Source organism: Lactuca virosa, chromosome 4 (genome assembly GCF_052849685.1).
Source record: "Lactuca virosa cultivar CGN04683 chromosome 4, Lactuca_virosa_CGN04683_v6, whole genome shotgun sequence".
NCBI classification, from domain to species: Eukaryota; Viridiplantae; Streptophyta; class Magnoliopsida; order Asterales; family Asteraceae; genus Lactuca; species Lactuca virosa.
In genome coordinates, this window is record NC_136429.1 from 431279101 (window position 1) to 431286787 (window position 7687).

A 7687-nucleotide genomic window follows, 5' to 3' on the forward strand; every position below is an offset into this window, starting at 1 on the left:
TCGAACTACCACCCGCTGACCCTCGCAGTCGATCATGGCACCGAAGCGACTAAGCCAGTCCATACCTACAATCACACATACATCCCCCATGGGAATTAGAATCAAGTCTATCGGGAAAGATACCCCGAAGATCTCCAACATGCAACCGCAATAGACTGAAGAATCAGAAATCACGTGTTCGTTGGCAATAGAGACTCGCAACGGACACCCTAGCTCTCCTACTGGCAAACCGAACTCTCTACTGAATGACTGAGAGACAAATGGCCGACTCGCCCTCGAGTCATATAATACCAAAGAAGGGAAGAAGTTCACTAAGAACGTACCTAATCATAGGTACAAGCATATAAGCATAAAATAGATACGATCAATAAGATAACGGATAGAAACATAACAGCAACCACATCCGGTGCTGTCCTAGCCTCCTCGGCTGTAAGCTGGAAGGTGCTTCCCCGAGCCTTCAGAGGCTCTGCTCTACCTTGACCCCTGTCAGTAATCCTCAGTGTAGTCGGCACCGGCCTGGCAGCAAGCTGTGGACAGTTGGTCTTCACGTGACCAACCTGATCGCAGTGATAACAAATCCTCATATCCTGAACCGGGGCTGGCTGGCGGCAATCCCTCGCAAAGTTCCCCTCCTTGCCGCATTTACGGCACGCATTACCAGATCTACAAACCCCCGAATGGCCTTTCCCGCACTTCCCACAAGTGTGGCCGCGCTGGCCCCCAGACCTAGAATCAGTGGTCTTGGACCGCTTCAGCGCAGGTTGTGACTGTGTCGGGGCCTGCCTCTGCTCCCACAACTGTAACTCAATCTCCAGCTCACACCGCCTAGCGGCCTCCTGTAACACCAGCAGTGTATGACAACACTGGGTAGCAACCAACTAACGGATGTCGGTCTTGAGCATGCTCAGATAATGTGTCATCTGAGCCTGATCGGAAGCAAACTCCGGGCAAAACATCTCCCTCGCAGTGAACATGCGGGTGATCTCCGTCACCGACTCCGTAACCTACCTCAAATCTAAAAAATCCTGTGCGAGCCGCTAGCGCTCCACCCGTGGAATGTAGCGAGCACGAAACATCTCCCTGAACTGATCCCAAGTAACCACAACTCTCTGATCATCAATATACGACCCAGTCATCAACCTCCACCAATCCTTTGCTCCGGACCTCAACAGGTTCAGAGCACATCTGACCTTCTGGTCAGCAGGACATGAGCATGTGAAGAAGCATCCCTCCATGTCAAACAACCACCTCATGGATACAATCGGGTCCTGAATCCCATCAAAAGTCGGGGGCTTCGTGTTATCAAAGTCTCGGTACTATAAAGCCTGGCTGGTCCCACCCCCAGTGGCGGCTACAGCTGCGGAGGTTGCAGCGGTAACCATCTCAGCAATAGCTGCATAGGGCTCATCAAAGTACTCCACCATAGCGGTCTTGATAGACCCAAACTTCTCCGACAACTATGCCCGGAACAGAGTAGCAACCTCATCATGCATGATCTTTCGAATCTTGGCGTCCAACTCATCCGACCACATCTGACCAATGACCTCGGGCACTGTTGGTCCCTCCTGACCGCCATCTCCTGATCCTGATCCGGATCCAGTCACAAATCGTCTAGTAACCACCATGCTGAAAATATACCAGGAAGATATCAGACATTCCATATAATAATCCGGGAACTAACCCCCAACAAAACCATAGGGTTTGTGACTTCCTTGTTACATGTATGGGTCTTGTGCTTTCAGTAGTACGGGCCCATACTACCTTCCACACCTACCCATATTTGTCTCAAGTATCATCACAATGCCCTAAAACTATACGTAAGCATGACGTGCGCTCAATCCTCACTCTTAGAGGAAGGCTAAATATCTCATACCTGGCCGACTGATCCCACACAACTCATCCATGAAACTTTCACCAATCCTGCAACACTCGTGTATGCTAATCATACATAACGCTGGACCATATAGACTTTCGAATATCTGATCCTACCCTAAGCCCTTCATCAACCAAGAACAGGAAATAAGGCCAAACCAAACATTCTCAGGCTATAAGATCTTAATTTTGTACAACTATGATGCATACACTAAGCAACTACAGTAATGATGTCAATTTCATATAAGGAAAACCCTAGGCTATCAGGCATCATATAATCAGGCAATTCTATCATGCAATTCCTGAAGATCCCTAGCCTAGAACTAGCATGTTGTTCTAACATATCATAATATCAAATAATATCAATTCCTGAAGATCCCTAGCCTAGAACTAGCATGTTGTTCAAACATATCATAATATCAAATATCTGTATGGTATTTTGGGGTCTACATACTGGCTCCGGCTGATCGTACACTCTGCATCCTCCTTTAGTATTTTGAAAACCATTTGAAAATCATTTTGAAAATCTTTTCCTTGGTTTGAGACTGGATTCATACGAGTGTTCCTCCAATTCACTCAAAGCAAGGCTCTGATGCAAACTTGTAACATCCATAAAATTCAAGCCAATTTTAAACTTTTTCGAACATTCATAAACCATTATTTATTACAAAATGTTTTCAAAATAGTTCATATCAGAGTATCCCAGAAATCAAAATAATAAAATGTGAGGAGATGCACGATCACACCTTCGCCTTCCCGCGATCATCTGAAGTACCCGAAACAAAATCCAAAACTGTAAGCCCGAAGCTTAGTGAGTTCCCCCAAAATACCAACTCCATTCAAACATAGTCATATCATAGCAGCAAACAGCATGCATACTGAGCCATTAGCCTGACTGGACCGCCTCGCATGGCCATTACCCTATCTGGACCGCTCTCCGATCCATCGACACGTGTGGACCGCCTTGCGGGCCTTCAGCCTATCCGGACCGCTTGTCGGGCCTCCGGTCTGACTAGTACGCCCTTACCGGGTCTGCAGTCTATCCGGTCCGCCCTGGGTTTGTTGGCAGCATTCAGCACAAAGCAAGTCTGCCTAAACCCATCCCTAATCCCATAATCTACACATATATCAAATGCTAGCATATACAAACAGTCAGACCGATCTAACAAATCACTAATCATATTATCATCCTATATACCAGGATACCGACCTAATAGGTCACTAACATAGCATCATCATATATACCAGGATACTAACCTAGTAGGTCAATAAGCATATCATCGTGCAATAAACTCGGATACAAATCCGAAAAGAAGGGCCGATATTGGTGCATTAGACCCTGTTGGTATTGTGAGGACAACTCACTTCACCATGTCGAGCCGAAAAGATCAAAATCCCAAAACACGGCTCCAAACACCAACACCTACAACCACCATTGATCCAATTCCATAAATTTCCAAATTACCAAAATACCCCCAGAATTCAAACTTGGTCAACCCCTGGTCAAGGTCAAAGTCAACGGTCAAGGTCAACAATCCATGTTGACTCCACTCGTCGAGTGCAGCTTACTGACTCGTCGAGTTCCTTTAGAACTCCAAGAATCGTGAAAATCCCAGTTGACTCGCCGAGTTTTCCAGACAACTCGTCGAGTCTATGCAATGTCCAAAATGTCGTGAAAACCCTAACCAACTCGTCGAGTTACCTTGCTAACTCGTCGAGTTCATGTAGAATCCAGAAAGTGGGAAACCCTCATCCAACTCGTCGAGTTGACTATGCAACTCGTCGAGTTTCTTCAGCTATTTCGCATTCAGCTCATTCCAGTCGATTTCATGGCTTCAAACTCCAGATCTGGCTTCCTAGGGTGAAGTTACCACGTAAAGTTGCTAACTTTACGTGCATGCAAGGTCTCATGAGGCTAAAACCGTCCATACTAAGCTTACGAAGAGTTTTAGGGCATAGAGAAGGCTAAAGCTTCATAAAGCTTGAGGCTTTATGTCAAAGAGGGCCTTAGGGAGTCTAGATCAGAAGCCATATCCTTGTGACAAACTGCAAACCGAGAATGACCCCTATTTTGCACCAAAATGCCCATAAAATTGTATAAGAAGAGATCTAAGGGATGGAAAGCCAAGGTAAAGACTTTTTACCTCCAAATGAGTGCCAACACGATGTAGATGCTGGATCTACAAGCTTCTTCCCGTTCCAAGCCTCCAAATCTTCAAGCCTCTTTCAAAAAAATGTACCAAACACACTCTGTTAGCCTCACACACACTTAGATAGGGTTAAGTTCGCTTAGGGTTTTCTCTATGGTCGTGAAAGTGGCAAGGGTCGTTGGTGGAAAGGACTTAAGGTCCTTTAAATAGGGTAAAAACCCTAAAAATTAGGGTTTTCATGCACAGCAGTACTCGTCGAGTTGGGTCCTCCAACTCGTGGTGTAGGTCCTAGAATCCACGTGGCTTTAACCTTCTCTACACGACGAGTTGAGGTATCCAACTCGTTGAGTAGGTCTAAAATCATAAACATAAAGCTTTAAAATTTATACCTGGGAGTCAGGGTAATACAAAATGGGTCGAGGCAGAACCATTGGCCACAATAACAGGCCAAAACATGATCAAATTCTTTTGGAAGCAAATCATTTTCCGTTTTGGGGTACCGCATACATTAATCTTAGATAACGGAGCATAATTTGTGAATAACCCCTTCCGGAAGTGGTGTGAAATCTCTGAATAAATCAGTGGTTCACTTTAGTAGCACACCCATAAGCAAATGGGAAAACTGAAGTCACCAATCGAACAATCGTGCATGGCTTGTGTAACACCCCGTTTATTTATGAGATAAATAAATAAATTAATGAACAAATAGTATCCCTAATAGATAGTTATATATATATATATATATATATATATATATATATATATCCAAGGATGGTCTCGAAGAGCTAATTGTCACAATTTTAGAAGTCAGAGGTTGAAAGTGTAAGTTTAGGATTGGTTTCGTAAATAATTAGGAAGGCAGGGACTATTGGGTAATTATCGGGACTTAATTTGAAGAGATGTTGGTGACTTAGGGGCTGGATGGTAACATATGCAGCCGAATTGTAATAATTTCAGAGGACATGGGCTGTTTAGTAAAATAATGGACTTAAGTTGGAGGGAATTTAGAGTGCGAGGGTTAAAAAGGTAAAATATGGATTTATTATGAAAAGATTATGTATGTGAGTGGGTTGGAAGTGTAAAGATGAAACAAGATTTAACGTCACGGGTATAACCCGCCACCCCCTCATGCAACCCTCATATATATTGTATCAAACCCAAACCCTAACCCTACTTATGCATCAGCCGGCATCCTTCCGGAGTCGCATCTCCGACTGTCGCTGCATAGCTTGGTTCGACCAACACCTTCGGACGTTTGTCATCCGCCATTGCCACGACAAACCTGACTACCGTCCCAACCTCCGCCACCCTGTCATCGAACGCCACCATAACCTCCTTTTCCACCTCCGGTGAAGTTGTGAACGGCTGGAGAAGCGCCACCAAGAATGAAGGCGGAGCTGTGACCGGCGGGCACGAGTCATGTGCGATTGGAATGCTCGGTGAGACTATCTCCCATCTCCTTCATCCATTTTTCAAGTTATTAGGGGCCGTAACCGCCGTTGGTCACCATTTCAGTGCCGTTCCGACGATGTCCTGCCACCTTGTAGGTGTCTAAATGCAGGTGTGTTGCCTTTGAGGGCCGTTTATGGAGCTAATCAGAGTGTATGTGCGTTATTTTTATCAGAGGAATCAAGAGAACTGCTGCCACTACCGTGAGGTGGTGGCTGTCGTCGCAATTCTTCCGCCTGCCGCCATTCCTTCCACTTTCTGGCGTCGTTGCTATCGTGAATCAGCTTCCGCTGCCGCGTGAGCCACCAGGTGGGTGGTTGGACTCTTGAACAAACTGTAATCGTGTGTTGGGCTTGTTTTGTCTAGGTGGAAGATCGAGAATAGCCACCTCCACCACGAGCCACCGCCGGCCACCACTAGGGTGGCTGTGTGTGTGTGTTTTCTTAGATTAGAGTGTGCGTGTGCCTTTCGGATTGGGTTGTAAATTGTAATCGGTATATGAATAATAATAGAAAATCGATAACCACCACCGTGAGGTGGTGGCTGCCGCCTCCTGCCACCACCGACCGCCGTGTCGGGTGGCGGTGTGCTTGCCTTGTTGAGTTTGATTCGTTTGGGATGGTTGAAAGCCTAATGGGCCCAATGAATCCCTAATGGGGCCAGTGAAACCCTAATGGGCCTAGTGAAAACCCTAATCGGTCTAATGGACCCTAATTGACCTAAGGAAAACCCTAATGGGCTTAAGGAATTATTTAATGCCATGAAACCCTAATTTGGGACTTATCGGGACCGCATCAGAATTCTTTAATGAATCTAATATTTAATTAGTAATCATTTGCAATCAACCTAAGGTCATGTGGGACTTAATGGATTAGGTCCTTAATGGGTTAAGTAGGGACACTTAACCCTAATCATCATTTTATGTGAAACCCTAATTTCACTTGGGCCTTAAGTTGGGCCTTTCTATTTAGCTTTGATGATTGGGATAGTAATGGGCCATTTAAGAACAAGCAAATAGACTAGAATAATTTAATGGGCTTTTGGGTAAGGCCAATGTGAGGGGTTTGCGCCCAATTTGGAAAATTAGGCCATAAATGGGCCATAGTTTGGGCCTTTATGGTTATATGATATTGGGCAATTAGAATGTAAAATGTTGGACTGGAATAAATGGTTGGGCGTTAGAGTGAGACCATGTAAAGGTTTGGGCCCAATTTGGAAAATTGGGCCATATGTTGGGCTTTGACTCACAATTGACTTTTGGGCCTTTGGATTGGGCCTTGGGATTGAATAAATCTAAGTTAGGGGTAAGTATTATTTACCCCAAGTATGTACATATGGTTATGTGTTGGAACCCAATAATTAATTGGGTGTTATTTTGATGTTGACAGTTCGGGAACCTGTCATCCAGCAGCTGGGATGGTGTCTACGAGACTTCAGCAGTGTGAGGTGAGTTACCTTCCAGTAGAAGTGGGTCTAAGGCCACAATGCCGACCCACTAGTTGGAGCTTGTAGTTAGATGATTGTCTGTGTGATAATTATTAGGTATGTACTTTCTGTATGCTTTATGTGCTAGTATGCTATATCATTATGTCGTAGTGGTAGGGGCTGAAATAGTCCCCGGATACCGGTTCAAAGATACCGAAGGGGTAGGTCGGGCACCCAGATATGCCTGGCAGTATATTCATGTATGTTATGCTATGCTATTATGTGGTAGTGGTAGGGGTGAAATAGTCCCCGGTTACCTATTGAAAGAAACCAAAGGGGAGGCCAGCACCCAGATATGCTAGGCAGTTATCCGGTTGAAAGAGACCGAAGGGGAGGCCAGCACCCAGATATGCTAGGCGGTTACCGGTTGAAAGTTACCGAAGGGGTAGGTCGGGCACCCAGATATGCCTGACAGTATGTTATTTGTATGGTATGTGGTATGATGGGGGAACTCACTAAGCTTTGTGCTTACGGTTTTCAGTTTTGGTTTCAGGTACTTCGTTTTCAAAGGAAAGGAGCCGTCTCAATCGCAGCGCATCACACTATGTTTTCCGCACATGAGATCTATGGGATTACACTCTGATATTATTTTATGATAACATGTTTTGATTACTGACACTTTGGTTTTGACATGAGATGTTATTATGCATGTTTTCTTATACTGTTGGATTTATAATAACCTAATAAAAAATGAAATTTTTGGTCTTGAATTTTGGGATGTTTCAAGTTGG